Source organism: Nasonia vitripennis (genome assembly GCF_009193385.2).
Source record: "Nasonia vitripennis strain AsymCx chromosome 3 unlocalized genomic scaffold, Nvit_psr_1.1 chr3_random0008, whole genome shotgun sequence".
In the NCBI taxonomy this organism is placed as follows: domain Eukaryota; kingdom Metazoa; phylum Arthropoda; class Insecta; order Hymenoptera; family Pteromalidae; genus Nasonia; species Nasonia vitripennis.
Genome location: NW_022279628.1, coordinates 708,353 through 727,513, shown reverse-complemented (window position 1 = coordinate 727,513; position 19,161 = coordinate 708,353).

The following is a 19,161-nucleotide window of genomic DNA, read 5'->3' as shown; positions in this document are numbered from 1 at the left end:
AAATTTGTGGAAAATTGATCAACTATCCTAAAAAGGACTGTTGAATATAAACCACAAATTTTGTTATTGAACCTGAAAAGAAATCTCAATAACTATCCTAAGAAGGACTGCTATTGAGAGTACGCCGATGTTGAAGAGCACCCAATATCTCAATAAGCCGACTATCCTGACAAGGACTGTCGATACTGATTTGAGAATAAAGCGCCACAAAAATTTGAATTGAATCAATTTAATAATTCTATACATTGGAGGGAAATAAAAATATGTCGTTAATTTAATCTCAGATCCATAATAAAAAAGCAATGTCCACCACCTTGAATCCGCCACCTTGAATTTGAAACCTGAGGTCAAATTCGTTATCAGAGACCTGAAAAACTTCCGTTTACAAAATTTTGTAGAATACAGCCAATAATAAGAAATTATCTGTCCGTCATTTTGGATCTGCATTCAGCAATTCGAAATTAAGATCCTCTATCTTGGATCAAATATCTTGAATTTGAAATTCGAATTCGGAATCTTAATCAGCGATCCCAAAAACCCCAACATACAGAATTTAGTAGAAATGGGTCAACAGTAAGAAAAAAAATGTCCGCCATCTTGGATCCGCCATTTTGAATTTGAAATTTGACATCGGATTCTTGTTCAGCGACTCCCAAAATACTTTTAATGAGTAATTTGGTCAAAATTATTGAGGAATTATATTTTTTTCGATTATTTTTGACTAAAAAATGGCACTTTTTTGCGAGATGCCTCACTTTAGACAGTTTTTTTGAGGTTAAATTTATTTTTTTCAAAAAACACCTAATGGCATAAAAAACTACACTTCTTGACAAATTTTTTCATATGCTCAAAAAATTTTTTTCCCCAAAATTGAAATGGGCAGGGGGGGTGGCTTTTTTGACAAAGAATTCCCCATATATATGTGGCGCCACGCGCTGGACAGCGTCGTCGCCAGCGCAAGCAAACGCTACAGCCGAGGCCTGACTTCGACTAGCGGAATACCGCCGGAGTCAGCCTCGAGTGATCGTCTGGCAGACGCCACGCAGTGGCGAGCGGGTAGCGCGCACCCGGTCGCCATTCTGGTACCGGCCGCCAGACTGAGCACACGCTCAAGTCATCAGTATTACCTTTTATTAAATAAAGTCTTCAGAGTAGATTAGTAGTACATCGGAGGCGTAATTTCTTTCCTCCTGTCCATTCCTGTGCCCACGCGACTCGTAAGCCCAGATCCAGTACTCTCTGGGCCGAGATAGAAAACCTAGCTTCAAAAGTGGTGACCCCGTTCAGCAACACGTTTCGGAGTCGGGCACAGCGCGAAGTATCGACGCCATCTTCGCTACGTCTCTTCACTCTGACTCTCGGCGGCCAGTCCAGCCTTCTCTCTCGGCGTACCGCGAGGAGCCGAGAGAGAATATTTTTTTATCATTCGACTTACGGCACGTCGCAGCCCATTTACAGCTCGCGACGGCCGCTTTTATTTTTTTTTTACTTTCTGCATCGAGCAGCAGCGCAGTTGCGCGCGGGTCACGCGCGAGCCGGTGTATCTCGCCGCCGGTGAAGTGATCCTCAATCGAGCACGCGGTGCGGCCCGTCGTCCGCCCTTCACCGGAGCAACACCAGGCGAGGTACCTCGCCGCACGGAATACCAGCAGCAGGGAGTCTGCCTCCAGCCCCTTTACAGCTGGAGTGCGCGCGGAGCGGCCCTGTCGGTCGTCTCCCTGTCTGCAGCACACTACGCGGCGAGAGCAGCCGCTCCACCGAGGACGAGACAGCAGCAGAGCAGCGCTGAGACACGCACCAACGCACCGGGGTCCCAGCCAGGAGGTGCCATCAACATCGGCGGAACATCAGCAGTCGAGCGACGCAATCCGGCGGCAGCGCGGCGTCCACGCCTCGCCATCATCATCGGCAGCGTCCGGCGGCAGCTTCAACACACCAGGTTTTTCGCCCCGCAACAGGTATAGCCTTTCGCGGCCTTGAGTCGCTCTTTCATTTCAAGTGCCGCGTATACCTGTTGCGTGCCGCCGGCGCCGACGCCGCGTTCCACGCAGTCGGCCACCTTGCCGACTCGCGTCGTCTCCCGCGCTTTCTCGCTTTCCGCCCCGGCCCTCCCGCGCGAGCGGCTATTTTCCCGGTAGTGTTGCGCGCCGCGTAGAGCCAGCGCGCCGACCATCGCGCGCGTTCCGCTGGCTCCGCTACCACCACGCGTGTCGCGCGACGGCGCCACCCGCCATCCCTCGGCGGTACGCCGCGCACACAGCGTGGCGCGTCTCGGTTCTCGCACTTCACAGCGCCTTGCCGCGCGCCGCGCGCTCAATTTTATTCACTCCGAGACTTCAGATACAGACATGGTACTGCGTACGCCAACCGGGCAGCAGTCCTCCGAGGCGCGTCAAAACTCGCAAACGAGAGCGAATAGCTCGGATTCGATACCGGTCCCCCGCCTATGCCAATCGACGGGGTATTTCCGCGGCAGACTTACGAACTCTCGCGCTGCGAGATTCCGTCCTATTGGAATGCTAATCCCGCTTTGTGGCTCGCACAGGTCAACGCAGCTTTCGAAGCTGGAGGAGTGCGGAACGAGCGCCACAAATTCACTGTGGTGGCGCGGCTTCCCCAGGCCTTCGCAGAGGAGCTGTCGGACCTGATCTTCCACCCTCCAGCCGTCAACCGCTACGCAGCCCTCTGCCAGGCGGTGCTACGCCGCCTCTCCACTCCAGCCGACACCCAGCTGCACCAGGTCCTGAACGAGGTGCGCCTGGAGGGCCGCACTCCATCCCAGCTGCTGCGTCACATGAGACGTCTCGCCAACGACGCGATTTCAGATGAGGCCTTGAAGGTCAAGCGGCTTGACCTCCTGCCGCCGCACACCGGCCGGCTCTGCCGAGTCCTGCAGACCAGCACTCTCGACGAACTGGCCCACCTGGCCGATCTCGCCATGGTGCCAGAGCCGCAGGTCCACGCCGTCGCCTCTCGACCCGCAACACCTTCGTCGAGCGGCGTCTCGTCCCGCACGGCATCGCCCCAGCCGGATTCGGACATGGCCACGCTGCAAGCCACGCTGGCGCAGCTCCTCACCACCTCGCAGAGGCAGAGCAAGCTGCTCGAGACCCTCGGGCGCAACAACACCAGCAACAACAGCAGCAACAACATCAACAATAGCAGCAGTAACAGCAGAGGTAGAGCACGCTCTCGCTCCCGCCCCCGTCGAACCGCAGCGCCAGCGGCCGCCGGCGATGACTTGTGCTGGTACCACCGGAAATTCGGCCAGCAGGCCGTGCAGTGCAAGCAGCTGTGTTCGTTCATCCCGGGCTCGGGAAACTAAAGGCGCCTCCGCCCCCGCAAGCCGAAGCGGTAGGCGCAGTCATGGAGAGACGCTTGCATATCACCGACCAGTCAACGAACCTCAGGTTCCTGGTGGACACCGGTTCGGCCGTCTCACTGCTGCCTCTCTCACACTTCAAGGAGACGAGAAGACGTGGCCCTCTCACCCTCAGTGCAGCCAATGCCTCAGCGATTGATACCTACGGCACCCACTCGCTGACGCTCGACCTCGCTTTGGCCAAGCCACTCAGCTGGAAGTTCATCGTGGCCGATGTCAGTGATCCCATCCTAGGCGCGGATTTTCTGGCACATTTCGGCCTCGCTGTCGACCTCCACCACAGACAGCTCCTCGATGCCGACCACTCACACCATACCACCGGTGCAATCCTTCCAACTCGAGTCTTCTCCGTCGCAGTCAACATCACGGCCGACGTCGCTGAGGGTGTGTTTGCTGACCTGTTGAGAGACTATCAAGATCTAGCTACTCCAGGCAGCACCACCATCGTTCTACCGGATCTCTCCGCCCTCCACCACATCGCAACGAACGGTCCACCAGCAGCAGCACGGCCACGCCGGCTCCACGGGGAGCGCCTCGAGGCGGCGCGTGCAGGTTTTCGAGCGCTTTTGGAAATGGGCATCGTCCGCTTATCAGACAGCTCCTGGGCGAGCCCTCTTCAGCTGGTCAAGAAACCCGATGGCTCATATCGCATCACGGGCGACTATCGCCAGCTCAACAGTCGCACCGTCCCGGACAGATACCCGCTCCCAGTGATAGAGGACCTCTTACTGGAATTACAAGGCGACACCTTCTCGGTCGTAGACTTGAAGAAGGCCTTCTACCAAGTCCCTATCGCTCCCGAGGACGCACACAAGACGGCAATTACAACCCCCTTCGGGCTCTTCGAGTTCACCCGCTCTTCGATGGGGCTCCGCAACGCAGCACAATCTCTCCAGCGCGCAATGGACCACCTTCTGCGCGACCTGCCGTTCGCGCGAGCATATCTGGACGACATAGTCGTTGCCTCCTGGGGCCGAGAGCAGCATTTGGAGCACCTCCGGGTCCTTTTCGCCACGCTACGCAGGGCTCGCATCAAAATCAATCAGGACAAGTGCGTCCTGGCCAGGGAGTCAGTCAACTATCTCGGGTACCGCATCTCTAAAGATGGCTGTAGTCCACCACCAGGCAAGGTCGAGGCTATCCAGGCTTTTCCGCAGCCGGCCGACACTTCACAACTTCGTCGTTTCTTGGGGCTGGTCAACTACTACAGGCGATGCATCCCTGGCGCTGCACGCCTCCTCGCACCCCTCAACGATCTGCTGAAGCTCTTGCCGCAGTGCAAGAAACCGTCGCCTCTCGCCTGGACGAAGGAAGCCCGAGATGCATTCGAGAAAACGAAGCGGGCGCTCGCAGACGCAGTCACCACCACCTTTCTGCGTCGCGAGGCCCCTCTACGGCTCTACACCGACGCCTCCGACGTCGCCATCGGAGCTGCCCTGGAGCAGTTCGAGAGGGAAGATATCTGGCGTCCACTAGGCTTCTTTTCCAGAAAGCTCTCGGACACCGAGAGGCGATACAGCACTTACGATAGAGAGCTTCTCGCCGCATTCGCCTCGGTTAAGCACTTTAGCAGCATTCTCGAGGGGCGTCCTTTCACCCTGTTTACGGACCACAAGCCGCTGTCCCTCGCAGCCCAGCAGCCTCCGGAAAAAGCATCGCCTTGCCACAACGCTTCGAGTCCCAGGAGACTTTTTTGTTACAGACAGTCAACCGGATGCGAACGCGCCGCCGGCTTTCGTCGCCGAGTTGCGTGGCCTCATCGGCCAGTTGCGGGCAGCCCCAGGGTCCAGGCATCTACCGCCTCGCACGCCGTTCTTCCACGGCGACTTACGCACCTGCTCGCACGTCTTCAGGAGGGTCGACACGGTCCGCTCGACGCTGCAGCCGCCCTACACGGGGCCACACAGGGTGCTGCGACGCCTCGACGACCAGCGATACGTGGTCGAGGTGAACGGCGAGGCCAAGACCCTCTCGACCAGCTCCCTCAAGCCGGCGTACCTGGAGGTAGCCGATCAGCCGCCTACCAACGCCCCGCTCCTTGCGCGGGCCCCACCAGCTTCAGCGGCTCCGGTTCCTCCACCTGCCGCGCCATCGGCGCAGGCAGCTCCACCAGCCGCGCCGTCGGCGCAGACACCATCATCGCCCGAGGCACGGCCATTCACACAGGGTCCTCCAGCTGGGCCATCCACGCAGGCGCAACCAGCGCCCACGCCGTTCACCCAGCCGCAACCACCTGTGTCGCCGCCTGTCCCGGCGCCTTCAACATCGCCGCCGCCGCCGCCCTCCGCCAGTTCATGCCTCAACAGGCCAAGGAAAATGGTGTCGTTCCGGACGCAGGTCGCGTCCGGCACTGGCGGGGGAGTAGCTGTGGCGCCACGCGCTGGACAGCGTCGTCGCCAGCGCAAGCAAACGCTACAGCCGAGGCCTGACTTCGACTAGCGGAATACCGCCGGAGTCAGCCTCGAGTGATCGTCTGGCAGACGCCACGCAGTGGCGAGCGGGTAGCGCGCACCCGGTCGCCATTCTGGTACCGGCCGCCAGACTGAGCACACGCTCAAGTCATCAGTATTACCTTTTATTAAATAAAGTCTTCAGAGTAGATTAGTAGTACATCGGAGGCGTAATTTCTTTCCTCCTGTCCATTCCTGTGCCCACGCGACTCGTAAGCCCAGATCCAGTACTCTCTGGGCCGAGATAGAAAACCTAGCTTCAATATATATATATATATATATATATATATATATATATATATATATATATATATATATATATATATATATATATATATATATATATATATATTGAATATATATATATATATATATATATATATATGGGGGGTTTCCCCTGCTTGCTCCGACTGCCCACCTCCAATACAATTAATTTGACATTTTTCTAAATAACAAAATAGGTAATGAATTATACAACTATTTTTTCCACACCACCCATGAGGTAAATAAAAAGGCGCGTTTTTTCTCTGTTTACAATAATGTTCTGTTGTATTTAACTTGATTTAAAATTTAAAATTTAGATTAATTATCTCATAGAAATTTCCAGATATTCCAAGATAGAGTCATCGAACGCAGGCTCGGTGACTTCACAGACAGCAGTTTTCTATAAATGTCATCCAAAAGTGGAAGTAAAAACGGTTATTTGTATAATATGTGAGGAGGCTTTTCATGCTAGTGATTTTGCTAAAATAGATGGGGCAGTAAAAATTAGTGGAATTCTAGGATTATGTCCCGAACATAACCAAATAGACCTAACCTTAAAAGTGAATACGAATGTGCTGAGTAATGAAGCTAAATTAATCATTGCTCAGATTAATTGCACACAATCTGAGAAAAAGTGATGAATTAAGTGTGTCTGAAGCTGATAGTGATGATGATGATAAAAATATTGTAAAAATATACAGTAATTTGAAGTGTGAAAATGCCCTATTAAAAGAATTAAATAAAGAACTGATAGATAAAAATAAGTTATTAAGAGAATTACTTGATAAACAGAAAAGTGAAATAAATAGTTTAAAAAACAAAACCCATGCTCAAGTAATTTCGAGTGCCATGCCTAATAACAAGCCAAAAACGAATCCCAAAAATCATAGTTAAAAATAAAGATACTAAACAATTTTCTATTGACAAGATAAACGATGTGGTTGCACACTCTCTCATTAAAGATAAGAGTATACAAGCAAGAAAACCAATCAAGAAAAGGAGTTAAATTATAAGGTAAAACGCCCAATACTTGAATATTTGCTATTGTGATAAAATAAAAAACGTAACCTCAAAAACTAAACTGGATCAGCATTGTAAACACCATTACTAATAATATACTAATGATTTTGATAACATTTTAACAAAAATCAATCCTCAAGAATAATTTGAAAGACTGCTCTCGAGTCCCATAAGAGCAATTTTTTATTATTGTCCAACTTTACCGAAAACGCGATTACCATAAAGCAGTAATTGGACACGTTTGATTACAATGTCCAACTACTGAGGCTAAGACCGCGTCAAAGTACTGCTTCAACCGTATCAAATGATGTCCAACTATACCGTGTTTTTATGCTACTCTTTAAAGTTTGTTTTTATCATAAAAACTGATTGTTTGAGGTTCGGTTTTTTTTAAATTGAAAGTTAATTGTGTCGGCTAAACGTTGGTGTTACAGAATTTTGATACTTTGCAATTTATCCGTACGAAATAAATGAGCTTCTAAAATTTCCTCAAAATCTGTCCATGTATTGGACGTTTTACCTTAGTAGATTGTTTAACAAAAGAAAGTGTAAGCAAAGCATAATGAAAAAGCTTGATGAAAGTGTACAGTATTGCACTCATATGATAACTCTGAAACTCATCTACAGTCAATTATATTAGAAATCCCTGCTGAATTGTATCAACATGTAAGAGAGAATAAAAACAGGATCTTCGTGGGTTATCAAAATTGTAAGGTGCATGACTATTGCAACGTTAAACCATGTTTCAATTGCGGTAGATATGAGCATAATGGCTTTAAGTGCACAAATAATTACACATGTTTAAAATGTGCAGATAATCATAAGACTACAGATTGTTCGGGTAATAAATTAAATTGTCCTAATTGTATCTTCAGCAATAATAAGTACAAAAATCAATATAATACGGAGCATATGGCAACATATAGCCACGGATGCAGTATTCTACAGAATAAGATAAGGAAGTTCATTAACCTTACTAATTATACGATACAACTTGTACTACCGAGATATGTCGGTATGGTAGAAAATACTTCAAGCAAGGCTATAGCTATGCGAGCATCTGGGATGTCTTGTACATCACTCAACTCAGTTAACACACGTATAGCACATAGATTAAGAGATAAGGATTAACTAATGGTCCAAGAATTCAACTTTGAAGATATATACAACATTGCGTGTTGTAAGTTCTGATACTTTTCTAGAGTCAGGTGAGGCAATCAGGATCTCTGCTATGTACAGGTGCCATGATATATCGAAATCTGAATTTACTAATTCCATAAGGAAATTTCTGTCTAAACAGGTTAATATAAAAAATTAATGTATTTTTGAGGATTTCAATATTGATATAAGGGATATAAATTATGACAAAATTGGTTTAGCTGAAAAGACAATTGCTCAAGAATTTCTGAATCATTTTTTTGAAAATGAAAATGAATATACTCCATTTTTTAGAAAAATCACAAGACCATCTCAGAACAATGAGAACGGTACGTGTATAGACAATTGTTTCTCCAAAATAAGAAATATTGAGTTGGAGTCTTTTAAGTTAAATATTCCGTTCAATGATCATTACCCACTCTTTTTGAGTATTAACAAATTCAAAATACAAATAGATTACAATCAATCAGCCTGCATTAATTATGGCAAGTTAATAAATATTGCAAAAAGAGTTGAGTGGGACTCATTGTTACAAATAAACGATCCTAATGAAGCTATAAACGACTTGATAAATATAATCCAAAGCTGTGTTGAAAAAGCAACTGATAGAAAATATTCAAATAAAAACAAAAAAGATTCAGTTTCAAAGAAAAACTGGATTACCAAAGCAATATTAATATCCTGCAAAATTAAAAAGATGTTATATAACATACGGAAAAAGAATCCAACAAATATGAAACTAAAGATGGCCTATAAAAATTATGAAAAAATTTTGAATAAGGGAATTAAAGATGCTTAGTATAGATACGAAAATAATGCTATTAGAAAATGTAGTGTCGATTCAAGGCAGCTTTGGAGCATAATAAATGATAAGTTGGGGAAAAAAAGAATCAAGGAGGATCGCTTGATAGTATAATAGTTAATGATCAGAAAATTGAGGATAAGACTACTATTGCAAACACTATGAATGAATATTACTGTAATGTAGGAATAAATTTAAGCAATCAAATTAAAAAAAAAAAATTTGCTTAGAGCAATTAAAGCTGCCAGTTAGAAACAACTACTCAATTTTTATTAATCCAACTAATATGTATGAAATTCAAAATATAATTATTGCAATGAAAAAGGAGGCTAGTGGGGTAGACAATATTAGTGCAATAACCATCAAAACTTTATCTAAACATATATTAAAACCATTAGAGTATACAGGGTGGACCATTTTAATCTATTATGGGAAATATCTCAAATTTATGGTTGGATACAGAAAAATGTTTTAGACAAAAGTTGTAGAGGTCAAAGGGGGTCAACTTTTGGTACCAACAACTTTGACCTTGAACTTGTTTTTGAAGGTAATTTCAAGGTCAAGTTCATTTTATAAATAGGAAGACCTTCTTTTGACGCCGGATTTGAAAAGTGCAGAAAATTTTACGTTCAGAATGATATTTTGAACAAGGTCACGGAAGGTCATATGATGGCCAAATTTACGAAAATTATTAAATAATGTGTGTTAGCTCGGAATAACGGTTGGAAACATCAAAATGTTTTTAAAAAACGTTGTCAAGGGTGGAGAGTTTCACTTTCTGGTTGCAATAACCTTGACCTTGAATTTGGTTCTCAAGGTTATGTCAAGGTCAAAGTGATTTTTCAAGCGAGAACCCCTGCTTTTGATCTCCGATTTGGTAAAAATAAGAGAATGCCCGTTGGAAATGCTAATCAAGGTCATGGTAAGATCGTGTCAAGGCCAATTTACTGTGCACTTCAAAAGTTAAAAATAAATATTTGAAGGTCAAAAGACATCAAAGACCTTGAACATCTGTCTAATTTTGAGGTAAAATTATCTTTATAAATGGTTTTCTCGCGATTTTGGATACTTATCCGTTAGCCCGCCGCTCAAGCACGATCTCTAACACGGATAGTAATATTTGCACAGGTGGTACTTAGATGCACAAATACGAATGTAGCAATACCCTTATCGAACCGTCACCGTCCGGTAAGACTTCACGGTGATTTTCACTCGCAAGATCCAACTACGAAGACGGCTAGCGGAAAAAATTACGTCGGAAATGACATTTCAAGTTTGCCTTAGTGACCTTGAGAAGGTCAATTCAAGGTCAAATAAGAAGTATCAGCCTAAGATTGTTTTCCTTTCAATTTTTTCGTAGAATTATCATTTTGTTATTGTAATAAACATTAAGAGAATAATTGACTTAAAATGTGATTATGCTTTGCTGACTTTAAAGCCATTTTGTAAGGTCAAAAGTGCTAAAATGCAATATCAAATGTTATGTGAAGTCCATATTTATATCCTAACTTTAGCGTTACCCAGGAACAACGACGTGGACGTAATAGGATTGTGTTCCCTTTGGGGTGCTTGATTAGAGTGAGTCCCCTTGCCTCTCACTTTTCGGGGTGCTTGATTAGAGTGAGTCCCCTTGCCTCTCACTTTTGCTCAAAATTCAACGCAGGTGCTCAAAGACACCACCATTTTGTTGGATACACAATTCAATTCGCTGCTGAAAATGTTCTACTGTTCTGAGTAATACAGCTCTTGGGATGTTTTCACAAGCGGTTTGAATTCTGTGGATCATATCTTCCCTTGTTGTAGTTTCATGTTCATAAACAACATCTTTCAAATACCCCCACAAATAGAAATCGGGTGATGTCATATCTGGAGATCTCGGTGGCCATCGAACACCCAAATCTCCACGTCCAGTGCGTCCAATCCACCTGTCACGGTAATTTTGATTAAGATATTGTCTAACTATTCGAGCATAGTGCGCAGGAGCTCCATCTAATTGAATCCACATTCTTGCTCTGTGTATAAATCTACTTCTTCAAGAAGTACTGGAAGACGTTCTCTCAGGAACTGTAAAAAATTATGGCCATTTACATTTTCATCGAAATAGTATGGGCCTACAAGGTATCCGTTAACAATTCCACACCAAACATCAAGACTCCAACGATTTTGGTTATCTATCTGCCTGTACCAATGCGGATTAACATTCGACCAATAATGACAGTTGTGTCGGTTAAGCTCTCCATTGCTTTTGAATTTTGCTTCATCAGAAAACATTACGTATTGAAAAAAGTGACGATCATTAGCAATCATTTGTCGTGCCCATTGGCAAAACTGTAGCCTTAACCTCATATCAGCAGGTGTGAGATCCTGAGTCAAAGTAATATGATATGGATGATAACGTTGACTTCTCAGTATTCTCCAAGCAGTAGCCATAGGTATACCACTTTGCCTTTGAATTTCACGGGTACTAACGTGGGGATTCAAATGAACCATTGCTAAAACGACCATTACACGAAGATCATCTTCGTTGTAATTACGACGTTCTCTAACCCGTGCTAGTTGCCCTTGTTGAGCTCTACGGTAAATCTCACGAATGGTTGTATGACTTGGATGTCTTCTATCGGGATATCGAATTCGATACAAGGCTGCAGCTTGTCGATAATTACGTCTAGATTCACCAAGAATCAATAAAATATCAACCCTTTCAGCGGCTGGATAATCAGCCATTGTTAAAAATTTATAACAAGTTCAATAAAAAATTTTGTTTTTACCAAACTGAACAAATTAGATAGCTTTCGATGAGTAATAAATTTTAACAGAAAAAAAAAGGTCAATGAATGAAAAAGAGAAAATGTTAAACAAATGATATTTGATTAGTTTGGCTAATCAATAACTATTCAATAACTAGTAAACTATTGAATACTAAGTGTAAGTAACAATGAGTAGAGGATAAATTCATATGAAAAGAGATCTCTTATTAGAAAAATTGTCTATTTCAACAATGAGTCGCGGGAAAATTCAACATGAAAAATCATCTTTACAAAATAAATTATTTATTTCAACAATAAATTCAGGCAAAATTCGATGAGGAAAATTAGTAGCCAATTGTGTCCACGTCGTTCCTGAGTAACGCTAAAGATAGGATAAAAATTCGCTTACGAAAAAATCCCAAGAACTGAATAGAATCTAAAAAAATGGTGGTGTCTTTGGGCACCTACATTCAAATCTGTACATAATAAAAGTGAGAGGCAAGGAGACTCACTCTAATCAAGCACCCCAAAGGGAACACAATCCTATTACGTCCACGTCGTTGTTCCTGGGCAACACTAAAGTTAGGATATAAATATGGACTCCACATTTGATATTGCATATTTGCACTTTTGACCTTACAAAATGGCTTTAAAGTCAGCAAAGCATAATCACATTTTAAGTCAATTATTCTCTTAATGTTTATTACAATAACAAAATGATAATTCTACGAAAAAATTGAAAGGAAAACAATCTTAGGCTGATACTTCTTATTTGAACTTGAATTGACCTTCTCAAGGTCACTAAAGCAAACTTGAAATGTCATTTCCGACGTAATTTTTTTCGCTCTATCCGATTCCAAGGTCAAAAATAGGGGTTCCCGTTAAAAAAATACAAAATCAAAGGTGTTGGTGTCATTAAATGGCCCCTTTTGCTCCCAACAACTTTTGTCAAGGTCATCTTTCGACATCAGTAAAATAAAACCAGACAAACAGATGTTTAGCAGATTCTTTGTTATTTGACCTTGAATTGATCTTCTCAAGGTCACCAAAGCAAACTTAAAATATCCTTTGCGACGTAATTTTTTCCGCTCTATCCGATTCCAAGGTCTAAAATAGAGGTTCCTATTTAAAAAAATCACAATTACCCTCAAATGACCTTGAAAATCGAGTTCAAGGTCATAGGTGTTTGTGTCATTCGATGGCCCCCTTTACCCCCTTCAACTTTTGTTAAGGTCATTTTTCGTTAAAATTAGTTTTTCCATGGTTTTTTGTCGTGGTCGGATTAAAATGAAACACCCTGTATAAAGTCGGGAGACAATAGTTGTATTAGCAATTATAGACTAATATCGCTAACTTCTAACATTGCCAAAATATTTGAAAAAATCTGATGAAAATATATATAGAAACTTAGATAAAAGTAAACTGATTATAACAACGTTCTTAGACCTGGCTAAAGCCTTCGATACTGTAGATCACAGTATACTGCTGGACAAATTAGAAGGATACGGTATAAGAGGAGAAGCATTAAAATTACTCATCAGCTATCTATCTGATAGGAAACAATGTGTAAAAATAAGTAACTGAAAGAGTGAGTACAAAGAAATTATGATAGGGGTTCCACAAGGAACCATACTTGGCCCTTTATTTTTTATATTATACGTTAATGACCTGTTGATAGATATGCAAAATGAAACTATATTATCTTACGCAGATGACACAGTTATCATTTCATGTGATAACTCGTGGACAGCTGCACAAGAAAGATTAAATGAATATCTTCGTAAGGTGGCAATATGGCTAAACCTAAATAAATTATCGCTCAATTTAAACAAAACCGTATATATTGCATATGGCAATTACTGTGATAGTGTGCCTAGCACCTTAAACATCAAAATTGGTGATAATCTAATAAATAGAGTAGACAGTTATAGATATGTAGGATTAATAATAGACTATAACATGAAGTGGGATAAGCATATAAATTATATTATAAAATCAACAAGATATTTAATCTTTATTTTTGCAAAGCTAAAGAAATTTATGGATAGTAAAACGCTAATATTACTATATTATGCCTTCTTTCAAAGTATTACAAACTATAGTATAATTGCATGGGGTAGGGCTTATAACAATTATTTGAATTTAATTCAACGTATACAGAAGAAAATACTTTGAATTAGAAATAAAAACTGTTATATAAGACAGAATCAACCTCTACCTATAAGGCAAATGTTCGAACTCGAGTGTATAGTATATCATTATAACGAGTCAAGAGACCGATATATAAGAAGTACAAATAAGACACGAAACAAGAATCTACCATTGCCTAAAATTGATAAAACAGTAAACAAAAAAGCAGCTATTACGTGGCTGTGAGTGTATTTAACACTCTACCGAATGATTTCAAAGACCTATCAATAAGTAAAGTCTCTATTAAAAGAAAACTAAAGAGGTTTATTGGAAAGAATTAATTTGGATGTTATATATTTTAATATTGTTAACTTTTTTTATGGAAAGGTATAAGGGCATGGTAGCGTCGATTGCGTTATCTTGGCTCTATATTGTAGTTTTAAGTTTATTAGTATTAATGTTTATATATGCCATCCCTATGTACAGGCAACTGTGTTTGCCTCTATAGGATGCCTTTCAAAGGCCATATGTACCATATGTATATGAATAAATAAATAAATAAAAATTTTAATATGCTTAAATTATGTATTCTATTCGTAAATATTTAATACTTTCATCACTTTTATTCAAAATTATATGAGTACATAAAAATTTTAAAAGAACACTGTATCGCCACACTGTGTACCAAAATCTAATTTTTGTGGCCAAAATTCGTATGAAAAAAATTGCAAAATACTTGTACGATGATTTTCGTCCGTGTAGAACTGCTTATATTTAATAAAAGAGTACACAGCTTAAAAGAAAAATAGGAAAACACATAAGATTGAATAATGTAATAATCGAAATGTTTACTAAAATCTCTAAAACTGTGAGAGAAAAAAGAAAGAAGAAAAAAGAACCCTGGTAGAAATAAACCTAAGAACTGGCCAGTTACTTCGCAGAAACTAGATTGAAACCTAAGAACTGGCCATTTACTAACCAGTTCTTAGGTTCATTCTACCAGGGAATATATACTTGCTGATTTGGATCTCAATTCTAAACTGATAAAATATAAATTTTAGATCCTTATTTTATAAACCACCAACACTTAATCGGCATTTTAGAAAAATGAAGAAGTCTTAAACACCTCATAGATTATCAAACCAATGCTGTAACTTTTTCTATTTCTCTTATAGGGTATGTAACGCGTTATCAAATATAAGTAGTTCTATATGAATTGAAATGATCGTAGAACTAATTTGCATTTTTTTCATTAAGAATGATTGCGATTTGGCTTGTCGAGCGAATTTTGGCCATAAAAAGTCGAGTTTGGTACACTGTACGCCGTCGCGCGATCATGCGAAAGAATGAGATGCTTGGATGCAGTGAAATGGGATATCAGGTAGTCAATTAAGACCACACAGGATATAGAGGAAACGAGATACTCTTTATTCTCTCCAGCGATCATTTCTTCTACATCTTCTTTTCCCTAGTTCTTCTTGCGGTCCTGTAGTATCTCTGCCAAGATCTTCTTGCGTGCGGCTCGCTCCGAGCATTGATGCGATCGTTTCACGGCCGGGTGGCCGCAGATGTAGCATCTCGGTTCTTCCTCCCTCTTCTTCCGGAGATACTCGGCACGCTACTGCTCCTTTATCCGCGCGCATTCTTCCTCGTGGCGAGTCCGGGTCAATGTAATATATTATGTTTATGTCAATGTAATATATTATGATGATGTCAATCGCCCGGTGCAGCACCTTGCTCACGTCTTTCGAGATGATAACGCCGTCGGCTTTAGCTGTTTCGGCCGATTTGCTTTAGTCGAGCCCTTAGATGGGCCAGGCTTACGCTTTCCATCCTGCTAATTCGTCTCTGTGGGGGTGAGTTCTCTGCTAGCGAATTCGAGTACTTGGTCTTGTCCGTCTATGCACTGCGTCAACACAACGCTGTATCACTTGCATCGGTTTGTATGACAAACTGCTGATCGAAGCACGGGCAGTGCAGTACTGGAGCTAAGGCGATAAGAGCTTTTATCGTCCCGAATGCTGATTGCTGTTCATCGCCTCAAACGAACGGCTGATCTCTCTTTGTCAGCCGAGTCAAAGGCTCGGCCAACGTTGCGTAATTTCTCGGTAATTGTCTATACCACTTTGCAACTGCGGCGCCAGACTGTTTGCGTTTCGTCGGTGAGACGTACGCAAGCGATGCTAATAGAGTTTGCTCTAGTGGTGGTGGCGCGCGGTACTTTCGCCCGCTCGCCAGTACGGTTTCGGCTTCTTTGGAAACTGTCCCAGTCGTAATAGTTCATACGAGGGGTCAACATTTGCAGTTCTGGCATCATATTTTTATGTAAGAGGTCTAGTTGTTTTTTTCAGGCTTGGTTGTCGCTTTATTTCCTTCATCATAGAGTCTGTTGCGAGCTCAAGTCTTTTGCGAGCTCAAGTCTGTTGCAAGCTCAAGCCTTGTTACTAGCTCGAGCTTGTTACGAGCTCAAGCCTTGTTGCTAGCTTGAGCTTGTTGCGAGCTCAAGCCTTGTTGCTAGCTCGAGCTTGTTGCGATCTCAAGCTTTGATGCGAGCTGGAGCTTGTTAAGAGCTCGCTAAGGCTGAGACTCAAGGTGTCTCGATCAGACTCCGACCGCCGTTTGCGAAGCCGGGTTTAAAAAGCGGGCAAGAAAGAAATGAAATTCGAGGAAAGCTACAGAAGTCGAGTCAATTACAAATGTCGAGCATTTCTGATGTAGATTACGCGCCGTCGAAAACGCGATACTCGTGTAAGAATTCCACGAATTGTTCTTCCCCTATACGCTTGCGTGGTCTATTCCAGGAAGACCAAGACTCGCCGAGACAAGATGGCGGCGTGGCGGTTGGCGCGCGCGCTTTCCCGATAAAACGCTTGTTGGCCCGAACGAGCTGCTGCTCACTGTCAAGATACTCGCGATTTCACGGTTACCTGAAATTTTTCGTGGGTCGCCCGCACGACGTTTTGATGCATCCGTTGACTCTGTCGCTGAGGAGGTTTCGCAGATGTGTGTCAAAAAGGCGCCAGTGACGCCGGCTTCACGCAAAATCCAGAATCCACCGGCGAAGGCTTCCACGTTGCGCAACAATACGTTGCTCCTCAGAGGAGAAGACGCTCACGTCTTCTCGAGACATAGGCGTAGGACGTCAGAAGTGTTCGTCTTTGTGTGCGCCGGTGTGCCTGCACGCACACAAAGGTAAGATAGCGGGCGAGAGTGGGTCTGACGCTGCCCGCCGAGACGCGCTGAGAGGCATCGTTTTTCCGCTGTTGGAGAGACTCGCTCTGTGATGTTCGCTGCTCCTGGTGCTGCTCCAGTCGGGTCACCAATGTCGGGATGACGTGGTCGGGAGGCTAAGAGAGAGAAGGCAGGAGGTTCTTGTTATCTCTTTATTGGTGAATCGGTCTCTCCAGACGTGTGCTCGTATGAGCGGTCAGAGCGGAACTCTCCGGTGTCGCTTGCTTGCGTTGCGGCGCTACTCTCTCGCGTCCCAGGTGGGTCAGTACCGCCACCTATCGGTGGGGTACCTACATTTCTTCTAGAGCCAGCAGGAATCTCCTTATCATAATCCTTTGTTTTACAACCGACTCTTTTTGTCGTTGCCCTCCCGTTGGATCTCTGCTTTGATATTCCTATCTCCATTATTATCGCTCGGTGGTCACTATTTGTGCAATGATCAGATCTATGATGGACCCTGCGTCTCCTCTTTGAAATGTGTAAGAACATCCCTGGTTAACTAAGTCGAGGAGGGTAGATGCTTCCAATCGCGCTCGTCCTCTCTCGTTCGTCCTTTGGCTGCCCCACTCTACTGCCCAGGCATTGTCATCGCCTGCTATCAATACCGGTTTTCTTCCTACAGCATCCAGTACTAGCCGGTCCAACAGTTGTCAAAATTGTTCTATCAACGCATTAGGAGAAGCATAGCAGCTGTAAATGTGTACGTCTGCGACCTTAGCACGTACGAATCCTTCATTACGTCTTGTCATTTTTTCCTGGAAAGCGGCGTCTCCGCATGCCCATATCGCCGCTTTACCAGTACTGTCCATTTCCCACGATGATTTCTTCAGGTCTTTGTATTGTTCACAGACGATGGCCATGTCGATCTCTGTCTCACAGACATACTGGCTCAGTAGGTCCTGTGCAGTCGTGCAGTGATTTATATTCAACTGCACTATTTTCATTTTCTTCGTCTGTCAGTGGCTTCTGCTGCAGCTCGGTAAACTGGGCATGCATAACTACCAGCTGCGTAGTCACTCTTCTTACCTGTGCCTCCTTTGCAGAGTACACAGTTGGGTTAGTTCTTACACTCCTACTTTTTGTGCTCAACTTTTCCACATTTAAAGCAAAGCTTACTAATATCTTTAGTTACTGTGCGGATGGATGTGTATGTGTGTGTTTTCTTTTATGTGCCGTAGGCAGAGCAAGTGGCCCTCCGACACTAGATCCCCACAGGTACTATCGTTCAACAATACTTTTGTGGGGCCAGTTAACTAGCCTTTTTTGGCTTCTCCTTTGAAGTTTGACATTTCCATACATCCCCCATCCACCAAGGTGATTAGGGGTTCAGGATCAAACTCGTCGTCTTTATTCTGCATCGTCCTGCCGTCTTCTTCGTGCAGCATCGTCCGGACATCCTTTGGACAGTCTCATCTTGCCCTTTTTTCGCCATATCCAGGGCTCGCCTAAACACGCTGCAGCTGCCTGATCCAGTTATGTGCTTACAGCCGTTCTCGTGCCAGCTCGTGCCAGCCTCTTCCAGAGGAAGCAACTTGGCTCGGTTTGGCATTTTGCAAGACGGTGGTCAACTCCATCGCACTTGAAGCAAAGGTTTGATCTTTCCGCGTTCTCGCACTTATCCTTCCTGTGTCCAAAGCCTAGACATCTGTGGCACCGCACTATCTTCACTCTCTTTCTGATCCTGCAGCTTACAAGGCCCACACAAACGTGTCCTATTCTAAGCAACTAGTCACCCTGCCCTTTGGCTAACATGACTAGGCCATCCTTAGGCCACTCATATTGGTTTTAGAAGGGTCACCTTTCTACTATCGTCCTGGTTTCCGAGTACCTTTTTTATTGCCTTTCTCACTTTATCAACTGTTGCCTCCGAATCTATGTCTCGTATTTCCAGGGTCCATTGCCGTTCTTCCTTTCTGACTTCTCCCACGCTTTGTACTGTTTTCTCTACCTCCGCATATGCAAGTGCAATCGTATCCT